At 40.7% G+C, this 27,533-nt stretch overlaps 1 long non-coding RNA gene across 1 annotated transcript; it reads right to left on the reverse strand.

The window, feature by feature from the left end:
* Window positions 1-416: 416 nt before the first annotated feature.
* On the reverse strand, window positions 417-27,036 carry LOC138950089 (uncharacterized). The gene is made up of 5 exons (XR_011450486.1): window positions 26,880-27,036; window positions 24,938-25,021; window positions 2,601-2,645; window positions 1,378-1,447; window positions 417-532 (listed from the first exon to the last, which is right to left on the reverse strand). It is a non-coding gene; the product is annotated as an uncharacterized lncRNA (long non-coding RNA).
* Window positions 27,037-27,533: the final 497 nt, after the last annotated feature.

Below are 27,533 nucleotides of genomic sequence, written 5' to 3' on the forward strand. Positions count from 1 at the left end.
TTTGGTGCAAGAACTAACTTTTAAAATCTAAATAATAAATTGACAGCTTGTAACACAACGTATGTGTCTGACTGACTGTCTGTCTGGCTGTTTCGGTGTCTGTTCATCACTATTTCTAATTATGTGAGAAAGTTTGTTGTTGCTGTTGTTGTTGTTGTTGTTGTTGTTACATCTGTCGATGCAGGTATGATTGATTATCTTAAAACACACACACACACACACACACACACACACACACACACACAGGTACAGACGTACACGCGCACATACACACACACACAGAGGTAGACCCCCCACGCACACACCACACACAGGTACACGCGCACATATTCACACACAGAGGTACCACTCCCCCCCCCCGACACACACACAAACAAACACACACACACACACACGCACGAACAAAAAACTCGCTGTTTCGCTCTTTAAAACGCTTTATGTGGTTTCCGTGATGTCCTTGGGTACTCATTTATATCAAGTTGTTGTTTTGGCCTGTTCCTGGACTGCTTCATGCTGTCTGCACCACGCCTTCCTAAAGTGATAGAAATCTGAATTACATGCCGCCTCTAATCTCCTGCTAGGCACACATCCCTGTATGTGTGCGTGCTTTCATGTCGGTTGGTGTGTGTGTCAGTTTTTTTGTTCGTTTGTGTGTGTGTGTGTGTGTGTGTGTGTGTGTGTGTGTGTGTGAGTGTGTGTGTGTGTTTGTGTGTGTGTCAGTGTGTGTGTGTGTGTGTGTCAGTGTGTGTTTGTGTGTGTTTGTGTGTGTGTCAGTGTGTGTGTGTGTGTGTGTGTCAGTGTGTGTTTGTGTGTGTTTGTGTGTGTCACGCTAGTGGCTGCTTGGGAATCTTGGATGCTTTCTTAGTAAACGTGCTATATATTCGTGTTTTTTGGGCAATCCTTAATTCTTAATAACTTGTAATATATTTTATGTCTGTGTTGGGCTCACACTGCGAGGCAATTTGTCTTGTTTTTATGAGGACAGTAAAGTCTTGAGTCTTGACTGGCAGGCACCATAGCAGCGAATGAGTGAACAAACAGACCATGATCTCATCAGTTTTACTGTAACGGGTTGGTTGGTAGGTTTTGGAGGGCTAACTTTGAGTTTAAAGCAGCCAAGCGATATAGTCGTAACAGGATACACATTTTTGGGGGGAGTGATATTTCAAATAAAAACAACTACAACACCTGCTTGATAAGTATTTGGATTCGTCATTTGTATTTTGAGCTGTTTTGCGTTAGAATGTCACAGTGAACGTATATATATATATATGTGTAAAGTATACTTCTATATGAAAATCGGATTTATTTTCTCTGAAATGAGACCTCACACTACCCAGACCCCTGTGAGCCAAGAATACTCGACAAAGCACTTACTTCTCCTCCAGGATCAACTCTTTATAGACATCGTTGTACATCTTGGCCCTCTTCATCTTGGACAGCGTGTCTGCGGACACACGATACGTCATATTGCACAATAGAATACGTCACATTGCACCATTGAATACATATACGTTACACACCCCGAGCTCTGAATATCATGCATATTTTCCCGAGGGTTGATTTGGCTCGAGAATACATGAAAATCTATCCGAGGGAAAATATGCAAGCTGTTCAGGACGAGGTGTGTAGGCTATTTATCCCTTGACCACGACGTTTTCATCAAAAACACTAACTTTTTCAAAACAAATTTGCTCTGGTATCTTTTCCTCTCGCCGAGATCTTTTACATCACAATATTCATGCGCGAAGCTAGTTCTCTTCCCCGCATGAATTACTGAATTTGAACAGTATTAAAATGATCAAACAGAATGCCTATATTTTCATTAATAGTTCTTGCTTGTAAAAAAAACTACGTCAGGTAATGACTTTGCTGCTAAAATTGATCCACGATTAGTTTGTTTGAGAGTTACTCGCATTGAACACTACACAGTGACCTTTGACCCGAGGCTGAGTGCGGGAGACGCTTTCAGATTGAATATTAACCGCTACGTGTAATTGTGGTGCTTCAACGGCACAGTTTGGATAGATAATAAATACCGAAACTTGTCAGCAGTACTTAAACTAACGAGATTGTCATGAGCCGAATGACATGTAAACGTTCGCGATGGGCTTCGACAAACAGACTGTTCCTCCTTGATATTTGTGTTCCTTTTTTCTCAAAAATAATCTGTTTTTGAGATTAATTTGTAATTGCTTGGTAAAACATATTGTTACATTGTTGTCCTAGTTTAGCAAGTGTACATGTATCGTTTGAATGGCATTTCGTCACTTCTATTTAAAAAAAACCAATGACGCGACGGTGTTTCTAATAAATACTTTTTAGAAAGGCAACTAATCTTGTTTGTTGATGAATATATATTATTCTTGCAAACAAACTGGGAAAATGCTACGATAACCATTGATTATTCTCTGGTAACTATGGATTATGCAGCGTATTCACCTCCTCAGGCAGGCTGTGAACTTCAAGTGTATCAAAGCGCCGGTCGATCGAAGTATCCTACTCCTTTGTTGACATGTATATTCCGGGGTTGTATCAGGTTTTACTCTGTTTGTTTTGTTTGCATGTTTGTCTGTCTGTGTATTTACTCTTATACTCACGTCCCGAATCTCTGTTGCGTCGATTCAGCTTTTCAAGTGTCCTCCCTGGAACCAAAAAGGAAATAACAATTTCAGCAACCTTTCAGCAGTTTTTAAGACGTTTTCAATTGTTAATACGCACACACCTCTTTGCCTAAATCACAACGCGAAGACGGAGATGCGTTCGTGAAACTAGCAGTTTACACGACGAAGGTTTGTATGGACGGAGCCAGTTTTGCAAATACAGTTATCGAAATAAATAAAAAATATTACGGGATATTATTTGGAATAATTTGTATGTAAAGTTTCATGAGTTTCCAGTAGTTTCCTCAGAATCAATCTACACACACACACACACACACACACACACACACACACACACACACACACACACACAAACACAAACACACACATACACTCACACACACACACACACACACACACACACACACACACACACACACACACACACACACACACATTCAGTCCATTGAAAGAATGGAAAAACTGGTACTCTGACAATAAGATAATATGCAAAGAGTTCAGAATCCTTTCTGGAGAGATGTTTTCAAACATTATAAGCATTTTGCAGGCAAATGTGTCCCCATCTCCTTGAGTGATTTTGCTTCAAAGCGTCTGCATTATAATGTACATATTTGCATAGATAAAAAGGTTAATTCTAACAGGAATTGGATGGAAAACGGCATTACTACAGTCGGTCACTTGATGAGAGCCGATGGGTTTTTGTCATATAACGATTTGAAATTGAAACATCCAAATTTACAATTTTGTTTTTTTCGAGGGCGTTATGCGCTCAGTTAAGAATTATCATACAAGATTAAAGTTGGATGCAGTTTTAAACAATGTTTTTCATATTGGTGATGATGTTGTATGGAAACAAATAGCTAAAGGTGGAGTAAAACATATATATATGTCGTATCCATTCTGTACAATTTGCGCATTATGTACAATGAGCAGCATATCTTGCACATTGTATACAATGAGCAAAACTGTTGCCCATTGTATACAATGAGCAAGACCATAAAGTTGCACATTGTATACAATGTGCACCGAGTGAGCAAGATTGTTGAATGACGTTCAAGCTACACTGATATATGAATCACTAGAGGAATACCCGGCTTCGCCGGGGTGAATCGCGAGACAGAGACAGAGAGCGTGGCGGTTCATCACAATCACCTCTGCAGGCGACGTCCTGTCAAACGGGATTGAGAATTTTAGAGCTTATTTCTTAGCCCTATAATTATTATCTGTTGTGGCTTCTCAAATGCCTGAACATACAGACAGACAAAAGCCGCAAGACCCCATCACAAACAGAACTCTACAATCCACAGGTTTTTGCCCACACACACACACACAAACACACACACAGAGAAGCCGTATATATATATATGTATATCTATATCTATAAATATATAGAGATAGGTGAGAGTGTATTTTTCGCGTGGCTATAAATTGATTCGACCTTTTCCCTTTGACAGTAAGAACAACTTACGGGTGCAAGGGAAGCGTTCTGGACAGCGCAGTGACATTCTAAAAATAGTTACTCAGAAACGGGAATTTGAGGTGAACGGCGCGAGACAGAGACAGACAGCGTGGCGGTTCACAACAATCACCTTTGAAGGCGAAGTCCTGTCAAACGGGATTGAGAATTTTAGAGCTTATTTCTTAGCCCTATATTATCTGCTGTGGCTTCTCACATGCCAGAACATACAGACAGATAATGATAAAATCGTTTATTTAACGTCACTCTGTAAAAACATTGGCGACATTTGTCTTAGATTAAGAACACACACAGGCACGCACACAAACTTTCCCTTTATGTACAGTGGTTCACCACCCTCCCGCCCCCCGCACACTCTCGCTCATCTAATTAAAAATGGTGTTAAGAGATACTTGGAAATAAAATGGTATTTTTAAAAGATCTGATAAAAATATATAGTAGCTGTATGAGAAGCAATGGCGTCAGCCGCAGCAATGTCTCTTCATATCCAGGGACCAAGTGGGTGCGTGTGCATAAGTCCAGCGATAAGTTTGGGACCTTGCCACCCAAGGTCTTTATTAAAACTTAAAAGATAGCTTAATTTTTCCTTTGAGGTATTTGGCAGAATATTTCTATTTGAGTTTATAAACTGAGTCAGGGGTTGAAAGTGGCATGAGTTCAAATCACACTCCAAAGTCAAATGAGCAATGGTGAGGTCGGATTGACAGGTGCATTTAAGCTCTAGAAATTGGTAACTCCCAGCTTCTGCCCTTAGGCGGTTAATCCTTTTTATTACACGTGGGCATGCATTATAGGTGTTCATCTGTTTTGATGGGGCTTCCCGAATGAGCCAGCCAGAGCTTATAGCCTTGTGCATATATTTGTTCCTCCATTCTCTCCAGAGAAGAGAGTCTGTAAGGCTACTGATCTCAGAAGCAGACAATGGCAGGTCTACCTCGGAGGCGCCCATGCCTTGGGCAGCTTCTTTAGCGGCTTTGTCCGCTTTCTCGTTGCCAGGCACGTTCACGTGTGCTGGACACCAGACCAGGTTAATCTCGCTTCCTTTTTTTATAATTTTATTTGCCAGCTCCTTTATGGCAATGACAAGATCATGTCTTTTTGATCTTTTGTTAGATCTCAATGCTTCAATGGCTGCTTTGGAGTCAGAGAATATAGCTATCTTTTGAGGAGGAGTGTTCTTGAGATTGAGATGAACAAGCGACATGCAGATGGCAAGGAGCTCAGCTGAGAAGATCGAGTTTCTGTTGCACAGTTTAAATTTCCCAGTCATGTCATCGCTGGGGATTACAAAAGCTGCGCCAGCCTTCTTGTCATCCAACACTGACCCGTCTGTGTAAACATGAACATGGCCTTTGTATACAGTATCAATGTGCTCAAGGGCTTGTATCCTGAGTAATAACTGATCATCCTTTGTAGCTGTGTCAAAATTCATTTCTTTCATTGTCCATGAGGGATCACGAGATATGGGGTTTTGGGCCACATCATTTGGGTCGACACTGATTTCACTAAAGAGTGAAGCATTGAATTGAGCCAGTGAGGAGAAAGTAGTGCCAAAGTGGGCCTTTTTGTTTTGGACATGATTGTAATGCGGTTGTAGCTCCTCTTTTGTTGAGTTTTGCACTGTGTTGGCTCGAACATTGTAATCTGCGCAGCACTTACGCCGCCACATGTCAAGAGGGAGGAATCCTGCTTGGTGGTATACAATGGCCTGCTTTGAATGCCTTGGGTGTCCGAGGGCAAGCCGAAGGGCACGACATTCCGCTGACTGTAGCTTATCAAGCCATTTTCGAGCCGACGAGAAGTAGGCCTCCTGTCCATATGATAGTCTTGATCTTATAAGAGCTCTGGTGATGTTTGTTAGAATAACTGGGCACTTTGCCCATGTTTGGGCAGCCAGTATTTTAAGAAGGTTGATGGTCTTATTTGCTTTGCTTAAAAGATACTTTAAGTGAGCAGTCCATAGTCCATTTGAGGTGAAAACTACGCCCAGATATTTCACCTGCTGACGGGGTGAGACAACAGATTTATCTAGTGAGAACTGTATCTTTTCTCGATCTTCCAGTTTTCGGTTTGTAAAGACAACGAATACAGTTTTCTCGGCAGAGAGAGTGAAGCCATTCTCCCGCATATAGTTCGCAATGTTATCTATAGCTGTTTGCCACTCTTTAGAGAATTTGTGTTCTGTTTTATAGGTTTTGTTTTGATACTCTTTGCATAGAGCAATATCATCCGCATAAAGCGTCAGTTCGGCTCCATGTGTTTTAATTGTCGATATGTCATGCAGCATAATGCTAAAAAGCAGTGGTGCTATTACTGAGCCCTGTGGCACTCCCATGTCAACTTTGCGAGTGGATGATTTGGCACCTTTATGTGTTATTTAGTATAAATATAATTTAAACTCTCTTTTTACTGTGCCTGTGACTGGTGGGTACCACCAGTCGCAACCCCTCGGTCTGCATGCTTTTATGGTGCATTTGTGTCTTAAATTGTGAGCTGATGTCAGGTATGTTTGACTGACCAGCAGTGGGCCGCTCACTTGGCTTTTTACCTGCGCCCGCGTCGCAGCAGCGCTCTTCACTTGCTCTTACAAGAATGGAATCCAGCGGAGATCCTTTTCGCTTCGACAAATGGTCTGCTCAGCTCCCCAGCACGGTGGCGGAGGAACTTTCTCAAGAGGGCTTTGACAGCAAACTAGCCCTCCTTCACGCCACCAAGGAAGACATTAATTCGCTCAAACTCAAACGCGGCCACCTTGTCGCTACCTGGGCCGCCATACTCGCCCTCCAAAAGGAAAATGGCGGAGCTGTACTGGCAGGGGCAGACGATACGGCGACAGGGGGCACAGTGGCTCAGCAGTCGCTGCATGAACTTTTACGCGGACCCTCGCAATCTGCTTCAATTGACATCGACAACGGGCGATTTCGAACAGGTGAGGGTGCCTTACGCATAATCGAATTTGTGGGGACTTGTGAAATGCAGGAGGAGGTGCACCTCAGCGGGGGCATCTCACTTCGCCTTCCCTCCCAAAAACCCAAACCAGAAAAGGTAACGCCGGCCCAGTGGATTGCGGCTAACAGCCGGATTATGACGAGACTCCTCGAATCGGGCCAACTGACAGGAAGAGGGGCGCTAGAGTACCTAACATATACCGCGAAAGTGGGGGAAATGGCCGCCCGCTACACGTGGTCATCAGTTATGATGTATGACGACCAGTATCGCCAGAACCAGGCAGCAGAAGGATACAAGTGGGGTAGCGACTCCCAGCACCTCGCTCTCGTGGCCTTGCGGGAGCGGGGACCAACACCACCGCAGAGAGGGCAGCCTCCCGCCCCTACGGACACCTCTGGCCATCACCTAGGACCCAGGAGGGTGATGGCCCCCTCAGGCAGGGAGGTGTGTCACCAATGGAACAAGGGGCATTGCAGGTATGCCCCCCGCTGCCAGTTCGAACACGTGTGTTCGGTGTGCCTCCAGCCTGACCACCCTGCAGTCAGCCACAGCTTCACACAACCGCCTGCTCCTGTCGGTGATCAGAACCCAGTCTCCAGATAGGACAAGGCGCAGCCAACAAAAGCTAACAAGGTGGGAGATAGCAAGTTAGAAAGCCCCTTTTTGCCACAAAACCCTTTTAGTTGTGATTGGCTAGGCAACAAGGAAAATATATCATCCATTTCTAGAAAGGTCGAAAAATGGGAGGACGAGTTAAAATGTGATTTTGATAGAAAGTTCCTATTAGAAGGCATAAGGCAGGGGTTCAGAATTACAGATGAACATTGTGTAATACGTACAGCAGAGGGTGATAATCACAGATCAGCCATTCAGCATAACGATGCAGTAGAAAAAGAACTTTTGAAGCAAATTGCGGCAGGGAATTATGTTTTGGCCTCAGAAAAACCTACCATTGTTAGTCCTTTAGCAGCCATTGAAAAAGACGACGGTGACATTCGTCTCATTCACGACGGTAGTCGTCCTATGGGTTGTGCTATGAATGACTATGCCTCAGTGCAACATGAGCATTTTCAGACAATTGAGGACGCATGCTCTTTGGCAAAACCGGGGTACTGGATGGCGAAGTTGGACCTTAAATCTGCCTACAGATCTGTACCAGTGCATAGAGATGATTACAGAGTTACAGGACTGAAGTGGCGCTTTAAAGGAGAAAGAGCACCGACCTATTTATTTGATACAAGGCTCCCCTTTGGGGCCTCAAAAGCACCAAGTCATTTTCATAGACTCTCTCAAGCAATAGGCAGATGTTTACGACGCCGTGGCATAAAGGGTGTGGTTGTTTACATTGATGATTTTCTGCTGATTGCACCGACTCGAGAAGAGTGCAATAACGCTTTGCATTGCCTGATAAATCTCGTTCGGAGATTTGGTTTTCATATCAGCTGGAACAAGGTTGTTGGACCCACTCAGCGCATTACATTCCTAGGTATAGAGATAGACACACGTGATTGCACTCTGTCATTGGGAGAGCAAAAGTTGGCAAAGGTTCATCAGCAGCTCGATGAATTTTCAAAGAAGAGACGTGCAAGTAAGCAGCAATTGCAGCGCTTGGCTGGACTCTTAAACTGGGCTTGCCATGGAATCCGCGGAGGCAAATTTTTCTTGCGGCGCATCCTGGACGCTATAAAGCCCCTGCGGCAGCAGAATCACAAAACAAAACTCAGCAGCGAGTTTCATAAAGATGTGCAGTGGTGGTTGGCTTACCTGTGCACATTTAATGGTGTAATTTATTACAACAGAGGCGAAACTCATCATGTGCATGTCGATGCGTGTGGAAAAGCGTGTGGGGTGTTTTGCAGAGGGGACTGGCAATACTCTGTGTTTCACGTGGACACACCGGCCGCCAGCGAGCTTCACATCAACTATAAAGAGCTATGCGCCGCAATACAAGGCATTGAAAGATGGGCGCAGACTTGGACAAACAGCGTTGTGATAGTGCACACAGACAACAGTGTAACCAAAGCAATCATTAACAAAGGGAGAAGTAGAAACCCATACATGAACTGTTTATTGAGGAAACTGTTCTGGCTCAGTACGAAGCATAACTTTTCAGTCAGAGCCATACATGTACCGGGTTTGGTGAACACTCTTCCAGACACTATCTCCAGGCTTCATGAGGCAGGAAACTGGGAGAAATTGTGTGTGTTGCTAAGAAACTGGTCGCATAGGGCTGAATGTGTTAGTTCCGACTTAAGCAAACATATGTCAAAAGATTCATTTGTGTTTCTTGTGCAGGAGAGGCAAAGACGTTTGAAGAAGAACTAAACGGGGAACTCGCCGGGTTTAGAAGCAGTACTTTTGCTGACAATACTGTGAAGACAATTAAAACCCACTTAAAATCCTATATGGATTTTTGCAATAGGATGAGCATCCCCCCTGTGCCGGTGACTAAGAGAATTGTAGCTCTCTATGCCACGTATTTAACCCGAAGGCTCAAGCCTTCCTCTGTGAAACAGCATATTAACATTATTCGAATAATACACCTTACTTACCTAGACCAGATCCCTCAACTCACCTTAGTTTTTTTACAGAGTAACTTTTTGTAGGGCCTTGCCCAAGTAAACTCCCGTCCACGTTCTTTTGGGTTGGTAGGAGCTCAAAGTTCGCCCCTTTCTATTGGGTGCTAGTTTTAAATTTGTTAAACCCCAAGTGTTCTTAAATAATATGTGATTTTTGTCCCTATGAAATTAAAAAACTTGCCTTCGGTTTTTGACACCCAAAAGGAACTTCTTGTCACATGAATTTTATGGTTGTGGTTGTGATGGTGTGTGTGTGTGTGTGTGTGTGTGTGTGTGGGGGGGTCTGTATGTGTGTATGTGTGTGTGTGTGTGTGTGAGTGTGTGCGTGTGTGTGTGTGGGTGTGAGTTAATGTGTTGTATCCTTCTATGAGTGCGTGTGTGTGAGCGTGCTTGGTTGCGTAAAAGTACTAGTTTAAGTGTTATTTAGTATAAATATAATTTAAACTCTCTTTTTACTGTGCCTGTGACTGGTGGGTACCACCAGTCGCAACCCCTCGGTCTGCATGCTTTTATGGTGCATTTGTGTCTTAAATTGTGAGCTGATGTCAGGTATGTTTGACTGACCAGCAGTGGGCCGCTCACTTGGCTTTTTACCTGCGCCCGCGTCGCAGCAGCGCTCTTCACTTGCTCTGTTTGAAAGGATCTGTTCAGTAGAAAGCTTTTTATGTATTGAAACATATTACCACTGATGCCTAATTGCTTCAATTTGAACAACAATCGTTGGTGCCATACTGTATCGTAGGCTTTTTTGATGTCAAAAAAGACAGCAAAGAGAGACTTCTTGCGTGAGAGAGCTTTCTTAATTTTAGAGGACAGTTTTACAATGTGATCCGAGACACCCCTGCCTCGACGGAAACCAGCTTGGCACAGGGGTATTACCTTTTTTCTTTCCATTTCATCTTCTAGTCTGGATTTTAGTATTCTTTCATAGATTTTGCTCAGATGGGAGGTCAGAGATATAGGGCGCCAGTTGGAAGGGTTAGCTCTTGGTTTTCCAGGCTTTAAAATGGGGATCACAACAGCCTCTTTCCAAGCTGTGGGAATCAGGCCAGACTTCCAGCATGTTGAATAAAAATCCAGTAAAAGATTTAATCCTTGGTTTGGTAAATGTTGTATGACCTGATAGTTTATTGGATCAGAACCACAGGCGGATCGGACTTTTGTCACCGATGCTATAGCCGTTTTCAGTTCTTGAATGGATAAGGGAGCATTTATTTTTAAGGAAGGGTTGAGTTCTGGGTCGTTTAAGTCCTGTTTATCCTCCCAGTTCTTACGGAAGAGTTCCTGCTCACATAACAGTTTATCTGTTTGGCTTGCTGCTGCAAAAATATCTGCAAACAGTTCTGCTTTTTCAGGAAGGCTTTCATATTTTTTTCCTTCGTGCATAAGAGGACGTTCAGCCTGCTTGTGTCTGCATTTGAATTTCCTTATTTTGGTCCAAATTTTTCCAGCATCTCTGTAATCGCTCACTTTGCTGGACATGTTTTCAAAATATTCTTTTTTTGCTTTGTCTATAATTTTGTCACATTGTTCTTCAGTTGATTTCATATTGTTGTGGTTTTGTGCAGACCTGAAGCGATCATACTTCTCTTTTGCAGTTCTTTTTAACCTGATGGCTGTTCTGCATTCTTCTGTCCACCATGGGCTCTGATCAGTTCTACTGGGTCCGATAAAAGGTTTTGTTTTGGGGATTGACAATTCCATTGCATTCAGCAGGTTTGATCTTAGCTGTTTATATTTGTTGTCGATACTTTCTTGGGACTCTGGATTGCCATCCAAGAGGGTATGTGCATCGGCAGACTTAGTGACAGCGTCCTTGAAAACTGCCCAGTCCGCCTTTTTATAATTGTATCTTAAGGCTTTTGGGCCTGGCTCTGTGTGTGGTGATTTCCCAATAATGGATATCATGATTGGTAAGTGGTCGCTTTTTAATTTATCTGACACAACGCACCAGTCCGTTGTTAATCCGAGAGTGGGACTAACCAAGGTTATGTCAATGGCGGAGGGGTGTTGGTTTGAGATATCGGGTATTCTGGTTGCTGATCCGTCATTTAGTAAGTACATATTTGATTGCGTTATATAGGTGGCAAGGCTCTTTCCTACGGCACATGTCTGATCGGGGAAGTTGGCATCCCACAGGGGGTTTCGGCCATTAACATCTCCCCCGATCACCCAGGTGCGTCTTCCGTCGAGCTCTGGGAGCCAGCTGAAAATCGGGCCTTTGGTAATGTTTCTGTTATATATGTTTAATAAGAAGATGGATGGGCCATCATTCAGCAGAAGTTCAACTAGGTTTGAATGTATTTTTGTGTCGGCCGGAACAGGGGTTGGGTGAACATTGTACTTCAGATTGTCTCTGACATAGGTTACTGTGTACTTGATAGTTTGTGCTCCGCTCGTATCATCAACCTGATAATCTGTGACAGGTGGGTAAAAGAAACCAGATATGAAGGGGAGTTTTCCCGCATGACAGAGTGGGGACTGTATCAATAATACATTGAACATGTTGTTTTGGTTAAGATAATTAATAAGGTACGGTAGAGCAGTGTTAAGGGAACGACAGTTCCACTGCAGTATATTTATTCTTGAATCCATTTCAATCACAGAAGACCTAAAGTCTCACAACTACACACAGACACACTGCTCTCTGAGTACTCCTCACTGCATTTGAACACCAAAAGGCCCTCACAATGGCCACTGCCACCTGTGTCATAAGCGACAAACCACCTTTGGCTACCTCTACCCCTGCTGAATCTATGGACAGCACATTGTGTTGCACACCCCGAAAAAGGTTAAGAGATTCCGACAGCTTCTCTCCAACAAGCTCAAAAAAGACAAAAGAGGGCTCAAACAACCACTCTGACGCTGACGCTAGTGTCAATAACCACAACGCAGCAGTGCCCTCAGAAGACGGGAACATTTCACCTTCCCAAAGCACAGAAGGCGATGACATTTTTAAAACTCAACGCCGCCGTCAGCGGAAGAAAAAAGCACCCATTGCTAACAGTGATGCCGAACAGGCTCTGCCTCAGCCACAGTCAAAAGTCTCACAACCAGTCAAAACTGGGCCCCCTAGACACACAAAGTCAAAAAAAGTGACACCAAGTCTTCCTCCAACCTTTGCACAATACCCAGTCATTCTCACCAACGCGGCTACAGGTCCAGCTATGTTCTCGAAACTTGGGCCATCACTCCAGTGTCGTGTTTTGGTTGACGCGGTCGGTCAGATAGAAGGTGTACGACCTCTGCCCTCGGGCAAATTCCTGATTGCCTGCTGCAATGAAAAACAACAACATAAACTTGCCAATCTCACCAGTCTCGCTCAAGTGCAAATAAGATGCACTATACCAGAGGCAACAACGGAAGGTGTCATCAGACCCATCCCACTCTCTGAAGACCTTGATAAACTTCAACAATCTCTTGAGAAAGTAAAATCTCTTCAGCGGTTAAAACACCAGAAGGGGGAACTTACTCAAGCTGTCAAAATCACTTTTTTAAAGAAAACGCTACCATACAGTGAAGATAGTGAAAACCTTCTTTGCTGTCGAACCCTATGTGGCCCCAGTCAGAAGGTGTACAAAGTGCCAGAGATTGGGACATGGCTCCAAACAATGTAAAGCCAGACAAGACAAATGCCCAAGATGCGGTCAAAAGAAAGACCACCCAGTTGACAACTGTCCAAATGACAAACATTGCCTAAACTGTGGCGGTCCCCACTCGGCAGCTTACTTAGGCTGTCCTGAGCTAGTGCTCCGAAGAACAGCAAACAAAATCCGAGCAGCCAAATACATCCCATATGCAGAAGCAATAAGAAGAGCAAAGTTTGAAATAATGAAAAAACAAAAGAAAGACCCAGATACATCTAATGACTCTGACTCAGAAGTCGATGAGTGCTGGGTGCTGAAAATGGCAGGGGGGAAAAGTGCTCCTCGCGGTGCCAGCAAAGCAAAGAGAAACCTGGCTACCTCCCCAGCTTTCGTGGCTGAGATTGAAAAACAGGATTATAGCACTATCTGGCCAGAACCAACAACAAGCCGCATACGCACAGGAAATCAAGGCGGACCAAGCAACCCTCGTAGTGAAAACCCCATTTCAGAGCAAAATATCGCCCTCCAGAGACCTGGACAAAGAACTGCCATAAACCCTATTAATAATGAGTCTACTGTTGCCCAGAAACTAAAATCAACACACAATGTAAAAAAGGCCCCCACAAAAGCAGCAGACAAAACAAAGACAAACAAACAGCCAACAACAAACAATGAGAAAAAGGTTGCTGATGCAGAATCTCAAACTTCCCCCACACACGATTATGATGACTTGTTCATGGATGAACCAAAGTTGATGATTGTTGAGGAGGATGAAACACAAAACACACCAAAGCCACAGTCCGAAGACTGCCTCAGACAACATATTTTAAAAGAAAGCTATGCAAAGATGAAGATGATGAGCGCCGAGAACTGCGGTGAGGTGTTCAAATTCGTCACTGGCATCCTAGCTGCACTTATTGAAGCAAAAACGAATGAAAGCCCCGAAAATGTTCTGACACTTCTGACAGGGCTATATACTGAAATATTTAAGCCAAAGGAAAATCCAACTCCACCAGCCTTAAATAAGATACTTTCCACTCAATGCGCTCTTCTCGGCATTCAGGGAGGCAGATCTGTAACAGAGTCTCAACCCCTTGACAACACAATGACATAGAGAGTTGAGGGGCAGATCAAACGGTCACTACAGACAGACAATAGCCGCTAGACCACATCACAAAGAGAACTCTACAATACACAGGTTTTTGCCCACACACACACACAAACACACACACACACAGAGAAGCCGTATATATATGTCGTAACGAAATCTGGTAATTGCCGAATTCGTGAAATCGGCAACCTATTTGCCGAATTCGTGAAATCGGCAATCGCTTGCCGAGAACGCGAATTCGACAGGCTATTGCCGAAATCGTGAAAGGCCAGATTAAAGTTGTCGAATTCGTGAAATCGGCAACGGATTTCACGTAATCGTCAATCGATTTCACGAAATCGACGATTTTGTCGATTTCACGAATTCGGCAACGTTAAACATGTTTTGGTGCAACAGAATGTAGTGTAGCTGAGCTGTCACGCGTCTGATGGCAAACTGAACTGTTCTCTGTGCTCATCTTCTTCTTCTTCTTCTTCGTCCTGTGGTAACCCCGTCGACTTGGAGTTAACTCCACAATGTTCAGTCACTTTCACGTGCATATCGGTCTTTATGTAATTGAAATAAACGGTGAAAAATAGTCACCCTTTAAAAAGAAAAATGTGGAGCCCAAATTATATTCACAATTTCCTTCATAACAAGGAAGCTTTTAATGACGGAGGCGCTGTTTGCCGACAGGTTTGATGATGCCATCAGAAAAGAGAAATTTAGCGTGCACATTCTACAAATTAGAAAGGATTACAATACAATGATTTCAACACTTGCTGGTCTGCACTCCGCTCATGGCGGACAAGGGTTTTCCAAGTGCTCTTGCGGGTCAACCTGCTCATCAAAACGATGCACATGCAAGAAATCCGCCGTGAAGTGCAACAGCCACTGCCACCCAAGAAACGGGAAATGTACCAACAAATAAGACGTCGTGGAAAGTTGTGGTGTTACCTTACTTGTAACATTACACATGGATGATACATTATACTTACCTTAGACACGGATATTACATGTCGTCTTGAGCAATTACACTTTTCCTACTTTTTCGACTTCTCTTGTCCCTGACGTTTCGTGGGACTGACGTTGTGGCGTAACATCACTTGCGTTGCACATAAATGGTCTTGATCAATAATACTATTTTCAGTTGTTTCTTGTCCTTGTATTTTCCTGGAACGTTATGGTAGCTTATACTCACCTTAGACACGAATATTACATGTCGTCTTGAGCAATTGCTGTTTTCCTACTTTTTCGACTTCTCTTGTCCCCGACGTTTCGTGCGACTGACGTTGTGGCGTAACATCACTTACCTTGCACATACATGGTCTTGAGCAATTACCGTACTACTATTTTCAGTTGTTTCTTGTCCCTGTATTTTGTTGCTTAACTTACCTTAGACACGGATACTACATGTCGTCTTGAGCAATTTCTGTTTATCTACTTTTCCAACTTGTCTTTTCCCTGAAATTTCCCCTTTTCCCTGAAATTTGCACATGCATGGTCTTCAGCAATGATAATTATTAAACAAACAAAAATGCCGTGCTTGTTCATGCCATTGTCATTCTACGCACATACACACCACCACCACCACCACCACCACCACCACACAAGACACACACACACACCACTACCACACAAGACACACACACACCACCACCACCACCACAACCACACAAGACACGCACACACACACACACACACCACCACACAAGACACGCAAGACCACACCACGCACACACACACACCACCACCAAAACCATCATCACACAAGACACACACACACACCACAACCACACAAGACACGCACACACACACACACACACCACCACCACCGCACAAGACACACACACGTACACACACACACACACACACACATATACACACGCAGTCACACACAAGGCCATATTCACCGATTTACCTTCCTCTATCTCATTTATTCAGTCAACTCGTGACAAATCGGCTACAGAAAATTCTGTTGTACCAAAACCTGTTTAAAGTTGCCGAATTCGTGAAATCGACAAAATCGTCGATTTCGTGAAATCGATTGCCGATTTCGTGAAATCAGTTGCCGATTTCACGAATTCGACAACTTTAATCAGGCCTTTCACAATTTCGGCAATAGCCTGCCGAATTCGCGTTCTCGGCAAGCGATTGCCGATTTCACGAATTCGGCAAATAGGTTGCCGATTTCACGAATTCGGCAATTACCAGATTTCGTTACGACATATATATGCATATCTGTATCTATAAATATATAGAGATAGGTGAGAGTGTATTTTTCGCGTGGCTATAAATTGATTCGACCTTTTCACTTTGACAGTAAGAACAACTTACGGGTGCAAGGGAAGCGTTGTGGACAGCGCAGTGGACAGCGCAGTGACATTCTAAAAATAGTAATAGTAAGTTACAAACGGGAAAGCCACACGAAGGAAGGGAGATAAACGCCAAACACTGGAGAAGATAAGGAAGAGTTACTTATAATGGTGAAATGAACACAAAAACCCAAATCAGTTCAGCGCTGCGCGCTGAGAGCACGTGTTGAAATATCTCATCGATGATATTGTGTCCGGGGTGTAGCTGAATACGGTGTCCAAATTTGAAAAAGATCCACCGAGAACTTTGGCGTTGTGATGTGGTGTAGCGGCTATGGTGTGTCAGTATGGGGGCCCGGGTAGCTGAGGTGGAACCAAAATAGCTGAGGTGGAACCAAAATCGGTTCAGCGCTGCGCGCTGAGAGCACGTGTTGAAATATCTCATCGATGAGGTTGTGTCCGGGGTCTCTCTGAATAAGCCCACCAAATTTGAAGCAGATCCATCGAGAACTTTGGCCGTGCATCGCGCACAGACAGACACACAGACACACAGACACACAGACACTAGTCGTATATATATATAGATAGTGAATGGTAAAGTGTTCAAATAACGATGTTTGTTATGTTTAAGCATTGTTTTAATTCTCATTTCGCTAAAACTAAACAGTGTATTAAGAATTTAATTATTGTAAATTAAAGGGGCAGAAAACAGCTAAAAACGTTCAAGCTACACTGATATATGAATCATAGTGAATGGTAAAGTGTTCAAATAACAATGTTTGTTATGTTTAAGCATTGTTTTAATTCTCATTTCGCTAAAACTAAACAGTGTATTAAGAATTTAATTATTGTAAATTAAAGGGGCAGAAAACAGCTAAAAACAACTTTGTTTTAAAAAATTCTTTGATGCATAGGAACCACTTTAGTTTGTTTGTTTGTTTATTTGTTGCTTAACGTCCAGCCGACTACGCAGAGCCATATCAGGACGAGGAAGGGGGGGATGAAGGGGGCCACTTGTCAAGCGATTCCTGTTTACAAATGCACTAACCCATTACTTGTGTCCCAGCAGGCTTTAGTAAAACTAAATTAATACCTACTGGAAGATTACCAGTTTCCAGTATGTTAAAATAGGCTTAACCTATCTACTGCTGGACTTACATCAGAACACTAACAGATTAAACTATACATGAATCGCGAGACAAGCGGCAAGAGAAGAGATTTTTGGAAAAAATACAGGTGAATGAGCAAGAAGGCGGAAAAAAGAAAAGAATTCATGAAGAAAAAGAGAGCATGACAGGAAAGAGGAACCAAAAATCTACCTAACAGCAAACTAGAAAGCTCCTGCGGTTCCAAAAACAGGAGGGGCTTTTAATTTCATAACCGCAGTGCCCCACTGCGGGAAACCACTTTAGTGAAACCGCACATCGATAGCGCTGTTTTGACTAAATATTTTAACATCGAGGGGGAATCGAAACGAGGGTCGTGGTGTATGTGCGTGTGTGCGTGTGTGTGTGCGTGTGTGTGTGTGTGTCTGTGTGTGTGTGTGTGTGTAGAGCGATTCAGACTAAACTACTGGACCGATCTTTATGAAATTTGACATGAGAGTTCCTGGGTATGAAATCCCCAAACGTTTTTTTCATTTTTTTGATAAATGTCTTTGATGACGTCATATCCGGCTTTTCGTGAAAGTTGAGGCGGCACTGTCACGTCCTCATTTTTCAACCAAATTGGTTGAAATTTTGGTCAAGTAATCTTCGACGAAGCCCGGACTTCGGTATTGCATTTCAGCTTGGTAGCTTAAAAATTAATTAATGACTTTGGTCATTACAAATCTGAAAATTGTAAAAAAAAAATAAAAATTATAAAACGATCCAAATTTACGTTTATCTTATTCTCCATCATTTGCTGATTCCAAAAACATATAAATATGTTATATTCGGATTAAAAACAAGCTCTGAAAATTAAATATATAAAAACTGTTATCAAAATTAAATTGTCCAAATCAATTTAAAAACACTTTCATCTTATTCCTTGTCGGTTCCTGATTCCAAAAACATATAGATATGATATGTTTGGATTAAAAACACGCTCAGAAAGTTAAAACAAAGAGAGGTACAGAAAAGCGTGCTAATAATAATAATAATAATAATTGTCAGTAAGTACTGGTGTCACATGACTGATGTGAACCAGTTGATTGGCTAATGGCGATGCGCTTAAATCTGTTAGCGCACTCCTGGAGTGCGCTAACTTTTCCACAGAGCGTATTCTTACACCCTTTGCCAAAGCGAGACTGTACTCTCATCCTCAGAATTAATTAATGACATGTAGCTTATATATTCTCCACAATACCAATGATTATGACCATAAATGTCCTGCTTTTCAATTAAAGCAGAAGTGGTTTTTTTCTGACAGATTGCATGCGCCTGTGCCGCCCACAGTTGCACTGATCTAAAAATAGAACCCGCTGTGTCTAATTTTTCAGTTTCAACTTGCGAAGATTCCTCTCATAATTATGCCATGTTGGTGGCATGTACCTTATTATCCACATTACCAAATGATGAGTTAGTATACAATTCCCAGCAGCTAACAGAAAACACAAGTGTTATTCCGATAACGTCGCAGCTAGATCAGCACGTAGCAGACTACACTGAAATACGACTGCATCTGTTCAGTAAATGAATGCTTTCCGTTTATTTTAAGGCAAGAACAATCGGAATCGAAAACGTGTAGGGTTTAGAACGTTCTTACCACATATAAGACTTATTACCAGCCTGCTTTATGTGTGCAGACTCAGTGCAACGGGACGAGCAATTTTTGTTTTTGAAATGAGACTCAGTGCAATAGCCTAGCAGACGACATAAATCCCGCTCAGCAAATTAACATGTTAGGCAAATGTGAACGATAAAACGATGGGGATATAATACGTGTAGGGTTCAGAGCATTCTTACCGTTCATATTTAGTACCAGACTCCCCGATGAGGGAAGATACCACACGAAAAACATGCCACGTTTATTTTGAAAATGGGCTTTCCGTCGACCTTGGCAAGGGGCACAACTCTGCACAGTCAATCTGTCGAAGCTCGATGAAGGTTTCGAACCGCAAATAACTGAAAGCACAGTCCTTTCTCCGAGTTCAAATGAGAGAAAGATCATCACTCTTTAGCTTAACGCTACACTGGAATTTACCAACAGAAATTAAAACAAGAGTTTGCGTGTGATGAAAGCACAACACACGAGACAGCCCACACAAAAGTAGATCTTCTATACGACCTGACCACACAGTTATGCCTATTCAAATGCGCGTAGCAAAATGTGCGTGTTGTATCTTCTTTTTTCTCTGGCGGTACCGACAATATCGTTATTGAAACAATCCCAGTGCACTAAGGGATTTATAGAGCAAATCTCGAAAATAATTATTGAACTCGTTCAATAATGAATTTTCTCGATTTGCTCTATAAATCCCTTAGTGCACTGGGATGTCTCAATAACTTAAATAATAATAATAATGGACATTTATTAATCGCCCTTTCTCACAAGAGCTCACGGCGATTTACATATTACTTTCTGCCGTGTGAGATGGAATTTTTTACACAATACATCACGCATTCACATCGACCAGTAAATCTCAAGCCATTACGGCGAATATTTACTTTTTACGGCCTGTTATTCCAAGTCACACGGGTATTTGGTGGACATTTTTATCTATGCCTATACAATTTTGCCAGGAAAGACCCTTTTGTCAATCGTGGGATCTTTAACGTGCACACTCCAATGTAGAGTACACGAAGCGTGTAGCGTGCTATCCTTCTTAGCGCAACTACTACCCCGCTCTTCTTGTCAGTTTCACTGCCTTTGCCATGAGCGCTGGACTGACGATGCTACGAGTATACGGTCTTGCTGAAAAATGGCATTGCGTTCAGTTTCATTCTGTGAGTTCGACAGCTACTTGACTAAATATTGTATTTTCGCCGTACGCGACTTGTTTATTTTAAAACGGCCGTAACTCGCTTCAAATTTGACCAATATGCATGCGTTTTTTTTTTGTTGCTTTCGGCGTTTTGAACTGGCGTGCATGTGATAAGAAAAAGAATGGAACGAAAAATCCAAAACAATTTTTTTTTCAAAAAAATATTAAAAATCTTTTCTTTTTTAAAAATATAGTTTTTGTTACATTTACCTGGAGTAAAGAGTAAAGAGTAAGCAATCTCTTTTTGGCCCGAAAACATGAAACGACAGCAACCTGTTGACTGCCCCTTTAATTAAACAATAAAAACAAATACAACAATTAATGTTGTTTCAACACACGCACACACACATAACATTCGTTCATAATAACGCTCACATTGTCATGTCATGCTAAAAGTAAGAGATAGAAACAACAACGTCAGCTAAAAAGGTAAAGGTAAAGGTATTCCCACAACCATCTGGTCGTAGGGGAGAGAGATGTTAGAGATCTCCACTTTTCTGGGGGCCAGCTTTTTATGAGGGCGGTGCCCATCTCCTCTCCCTCGCTGCCTTTGCCTTCCCCGGCCCTGAATAGGGTCAGGTATTGAATTGAATTGAATTGAATTGAACTTTATTTTACAAGGATTTAGATTTAAGGCTACGCCTTTTCTTACAATCTGTCCTTGGGACAGGTACCCATTTCCAGCTGGGTGGACTGGAGAGCGCTCGGAAAAATCGGGTATTTGTATTTGTCCCCGAGTGGGGGACGAACCACGACCTCCAGCGTGAGAGGCAAGCGCTCTAACCACTGCGCCACTCCGCTCTCCAACGTCAGCTAATGAGAGCTAATTAAATTCCTAATGCACTGTATAGTTTTAGCGAAATGAGAATTAAAACAATGCTTAAACATAACAAACATCGTTATTTGAACACTTTACTCACATATTCCATTCAACCATTCACTATGATTCATATATCAGTGTAGCTTGAACGCCATTCAACAATCTTGCTCACTCGGTGCACATTGTATACAATGTGCAACTTTATGGTCTTGCTCATTGTATACAATGGGCAACAGTTTTGCTCATTGTATACAATGAGCAAAACTTGTTGCTCATTGTATACAATGAGCACGATATGCTGCTCATTGTACATAATGCGCAAATTGTACAGAATGGATACGACATATATATACCCATCTTGTGAAAAATGATGGCAATCTACAGTGCATGGAAAAATGGTCTAATTTATTGAATTTTGATGTAAATGTTAGAAAGGTGTTTTTGACAATAAGGCGAACTACACAAGACACATACCTGAGGTGGTTCCAATATAGAATACTACATAGGATTTTCCCCACTCAACGCCTGTTATTTTTGATGAACATTTCTGACACATCACTATGTAGCTTTTGTACACAGGAAGAGGAAACATTAGAACATTTGTTTTGGGAGTGCACAAGTGTTAAGCTTTTTTGGTCTGATTTCACAGAATGGTTATGCCTAAATTTCACACATTGCAGTAATTTGAATTTGTCAAAAGAACTTGTCATTTTAGGGTATTTAGACAACTTTCATACGGATGCTGTATTTGATTTGTTTATTCTCCTTGCCAAACAAAGTATATTGGGAGCCAAATTAAATAAGACAGTCCCAACACTAAATGTTTTCGTGAAAATTGTTAAACAAAGGTTTTTGATCGAAAAGTATTATGCTAGTGTAAATAATTATTATGGTAAATTTGCAAAGGATTGGTGTTTATATAGACACTTTTTTCGTTGATGCCATAGGATAATTGTATTGATTGATTTCGTATGAACATTTTTAAATGTGATACCCCCTGACCTATTTATTCATAACATGTTATACAGTACTTTTATGCCGATAATTAAACCCCATGTATACTTGGAGGCTAAAATGTGACCACCGTCCCCACCTACCCCCCCCCCCCCTCCCCAAACCTCAGTTACCCCCCCCCCTCCCCTCCCCCAACCTCCGTTACCCCCCCTCCCCCCTCCATGTCCCATGTCTTTTCAACAACCCACCCTACTGTCTATGTATGTGTCTTGTCTAGGTATGTGCGTGTGTATGCGCTAAGACAGCCATACCTTATGTTGATAAACTCTCTGTATGCTGTATGTTATGTTGTGTTTATGTGTATATAAAAGAAATAACATTTATTAAAAAAAAAAAAAAAGTATTAAAAGTTCCAATGAGTCTCAATCCATGTAAAAACAAACGTTCATCGTATCTGACGGCAAATTTTGTACAATCACATTGATTAAAGACTTCGTTATAAAAATCTTCCTAGATTAACTTTTTTCATTATGGTTAAAAAAAATAATCAAGATTTTACAATGCTGTGTTTAATTGGACGTATGTTTTGGAACTTTCTCACAAGTGTCTATAAATAAAGTTTAATAGTTGTGTACAGTCGTCCTTGCGTAAGTATTCCCGCAAGTACAATTACTCAAAGATGTGCATGTGAATTTAAAGGTATTTGTTTGATTTAAAGTAGTCCCTCTACGAGCGAGGACTGTGTGATAAAAACACACATCTTGTTTGTAAGATCACGCCATAACCATCGTACATAAAGATTGTTCTTATATTTAAAAAAAAAAAAAAGATTAGAATTTGTTTATGTCCATTTTCATTATACATGTACAGTACTCGGCAAAAGAAACGCAACTCATACGCGCCCACTGTTGCAAGTGATTTTTCGTCATTTTCAAAATGTAAAATATGAATCAGATAAGGTGCATAAAAAAAGGAAGACAGATTCGTGGAGGATTGTTTTCTGGCTGTACGATTAGTGCATATTATTTAATCGTTTTCTTTTTTTTTTCCTTTTCATAAACTGTGTTATACAGGGTTGGGGTCAAGCGAGTCGCGATTTCAGGCGAACGTGTCACTTGGACACGCTACAAAATTCGTACAAATGCATATTTTTCAACCAGGTAAAGACAGTTGTGGAGGAAATTTATCTCTCTACATGATCATTTAATTTGAAATATTTGCCAAAGCGTAGCATAATTACAAAAATAAACATAAATCACTTCGACGGCGTTAAAATGGGTTGTTTGGAAAAAATCTCCTTCGCACGGAATCGACGTTATGATTTGTTTTAAAATAAGATGTTTTTTGTGACCAAGTTTCTGTTCTACACGAACATGCTATAATTAGAAGAAAACATTCCTGCACTTTTTTGTTAATGGTTTTTTTTAACCAATGACCTGTATATTTGACTGAGAAAAGAAAAGACCTATGAAGAAGGTTTGCTCCAAGCCACACACACACAAAAATAAAAACAAATAAGGCAAAAAATAATTGTAGTAGCAAACCTGCATGCAACTGAGGTTAAAAAAAAAACAAAAAAAAAAAACAACCAATGACCTGTTAGTGGTGTGATTCGTGAGAAAGTACTATGAAGCCAAACGCATACGTCGCTCCTCCCTTAACACATAGATACACACTCATAAACACAAATACACACACACTGACACATCGATACACACTCACACATCAATAAACAAACAGACGAACAAACAAAGTCCCTAAGATGTGCAGCTTCGTACAGCTTCGAAGTGCTGAAATAGACGTCCTCTGTCACTTTGAAGATCGTTTTCCCAAACTGCGATAATGTAACGATATTACAAATAATTCTGATGGAATGGTCATGTTGAGAAATGATTTTCCTCCAAATGTGTATTTACCCAGTTGAAAAATATGCATTTTTACGAATGTTGTAGCGTGCCGAAGTGACATGTTCGCCTGAAGGAGCTTTTCCCAAACAACCCATTTTTAACACCGTCTAAGTGATTTATGTTCATTTTCGTAATTATGTTACGCTTTGGCGAATAATTCAATTTAAATGATCATGTTAAGAGATGAATTTCCTCCACAACTGTCTTTACCTGGTTGACAAAAACAACAAAAACAACACATTTTGTAGCGTGTCGAAATGACACGTTCGCCTGCAATCGCGACTCGCTTTTACCCCTACCCTGTATAACACAGTTTATGAAAAGGTAAACAAATAAAACGATTAAATAATATGTAATATGTACTAATCGTACAGCCAGTACAATATCCTCCACGAATGTGTCTTCCTTTTTTATGTACCTTATCTGGTTCATATTGTACGACATTTGGAAAATGACGAAAAATCACTTGCAACAGTAGGCGCGAATGAGTTGCGTTTCTTTCGCCGGGTACTGTACGTTAATATTAAAATTTGTCTTTTGGCATCACATTGCATTTTTCTTAACACAAAGACAACTATGAAAAGTATAATCGTACAATCACAAGTTTCAATTCCCTGGAAATGGAGACAGAAAGACAGAGCGAATCAAGTCTAGCAAATGTTCCTTACCTGCGATCGAAAGCAGGAGGAGACAGAGAAAGAGATAGCGTGCATGCATCCTGCAATTTCAACTTTTTATTCTCGGGTTAAAATCTGGAAAACAACAGAAACATTAGCTTACATAAATCTATGTCAAAACATTTAGTTCACGTGACAGTAAATATATCGACATTTTATATGTTGTTTGAATGCATATATCATTCCACTTCAACTTAAAAGCTGGAAAGCACTAATGCACGTCAAGGCGGTATTTACTGTAAATAACCCATAGGTTTGCACGAATTTCATGACAAAACAGTACAATAAAAACAACAAAATAGACATGTAACAATATGGTACAACACTTTGTAAATAGTAACCAGAAATATGTCAAACAGGATTAATATTTAATTAATCATAATCACAAATGTGTTAACAGGACGAGTTTTATTGTTTTTATATTTTTTCATATAAAAAGACCTAAACAAATCATAATATTTCTTTTATAATACAACTAATACAATACATCAAGTTCAATAAGTTTCGGTTTTTTGTTCATTAAAAAAATTGACTGATATCAACGTTTTCCTCAAATTTAAAAAAAATATCACACCGAAACATAGCGAAATGCATTTGCGAGTTCTCCAGACTTGCATTTAACACATAATCTTTGGTTATGTGGTTTATTTGATATTCTGCCTTTCTGATTTGGCAATGTTATGATTTAATATTCTCGAGCGTAATAGAGCCAATGCTAGGTTATGGAGTAAAATGTTCAATAATGTTTAAATGTAAATGTATTTTCAAACAATCTATAATTCAAAAGGTTTCTTTTACACTTAATTCCGACAACCCCGACTGTATATATATACTGATTTTTTTGGCATTTTAACTTTTTTAATTAACCTTTTTTTGCGGAACATCGTAAATTAAACTGGTCATGCCAAAAACAACAAAGAGAAAGAGAATTACACTTATTTTAACACTTTTTTTTAAAATAAGATACTTTTTATATAATTATATTATTTACATAAACGCGATGCAAAAAAAATCCCAACCTGGTACAATACATTTGCAAACTTATTACTATTATAATAGTCCACTAACTTAAACCCAAAACTGGATATTTTATCTATAACTTGGATATCTCACAGAAATTTGCCTTATTCACCCAAAACCAAACACATTTGGATCGATATTTTCAATGTTAAAATAATCTCATGAAAATTAAGCTGTAATTTTGTTGCTAAATTAACTAAATTTGTGCCTATTACTTCTCAACCATATAACAAAATTGGTGCAACTATTCTATCAAACAATTCAACTTAAGTATATATGGACTGCGACAATTTGCTACAGATCTAAACATTACTCGAAAGGTAGTATTATATAAACTTTTGATTATAATTAAACAATAAACCTCAATATTGAAAACCAAACACGAAACCAGTTGTTTCATCTTGATATTTAAATAATGACAATTATCGTATTTTACCTTTTGAAAAAACAACCATTTCGTGTTTGGGGCGTTTACACGCAAGCTCGGACACTGATCACAATATTCGGACAACACATTAACCAAACATTTTGTAGTGCTCTTCTAAAATGTTTGTTTCATTTGCATATAACAAAAGAAACATGTTAAGCATAAACTCTGCAACATATGGTTGTAAATCCAACATAACAATTCCTCGCTCAATAGAAGTCACGTGTTCAGTTTTATCAAACAAATAAAACAAATAACTCACGTAAATCTATGTAAAAATTAACATGTATATAGTTCATGTGACAGTAAATATAATGAAATTGTATTTGGTTTCAGTGCATACATCATCCCAGTTCAACTTTTTGTCTCGAGTTAAAAACTGAAAAGCAACAGAAAAAAACACCTCACGAAAATCGATGTCAAAACATTTAGTTCATGGGATTTGGACCACATAAAAAAGACTAGTCTTACAATTGTAATACCTACCAAACAGTGAGGATGCTTTCTTTCGTTGGCTGTAGTGGTTGACTTCTCGTTGGCTGTAGTGGTTGACTTCTCGTTGGCGGTAGCGGCTAACTTCTTTTCTGAAGACTTTACTGGGGGAGCTCTCTCTTATATATCTGCCACAAAGGCTCATGAAAACCCATTAAAGGGGATATACTTTTATCCTTAAAGACTGTGAAAGTCTGACGACTACCATTTAAAGGTGATATTCTTCCATTGTTTCTTTTTTTTTCTTTCTTTTTCTTCTTTCTTTTGTATACACATAAACATAACATACAGCCTATACAGAGTTAACCAGCATAATATATGATTGTGTGAGCGCATACACACGCACATACCTAGACCAGACACATACATAGACAATACGGTGTGTGGGTTGAAAGGACATGGGGGGAGTGGATAACTGATGTGTGACCACTACCATTTAAAGGTGATATCCTTCTATTGTTAAAGACTGTACAAGTCTGACCACTACCATTTAAAGGTGATATCCTTCTATTGTTAAAGACTGTACACGTTTGACGACTACCATTTAAAGGTGATATCCTTCTATTGTTAAAAACTGTACAAGTCTGACGACTACTATTTAAAGGTAATATCCTTAATTCAATTGTTAAAGACTGTACATACACGTTT

Source organism: Littorina saxatilis, linkage group LG16 (assembly GCF_037325665.1).
Source record: "Littorina saxatilis isolate snail1 linkage group LG16, US_GU_Lsax_2.0, whole genome shotgun sequence".
NCBI lineage: Eukaryota > Metazoa > Mollusca > Gastropoda > Littorinimorpha > Littorinidae > Littorina > Littorina saxatilis.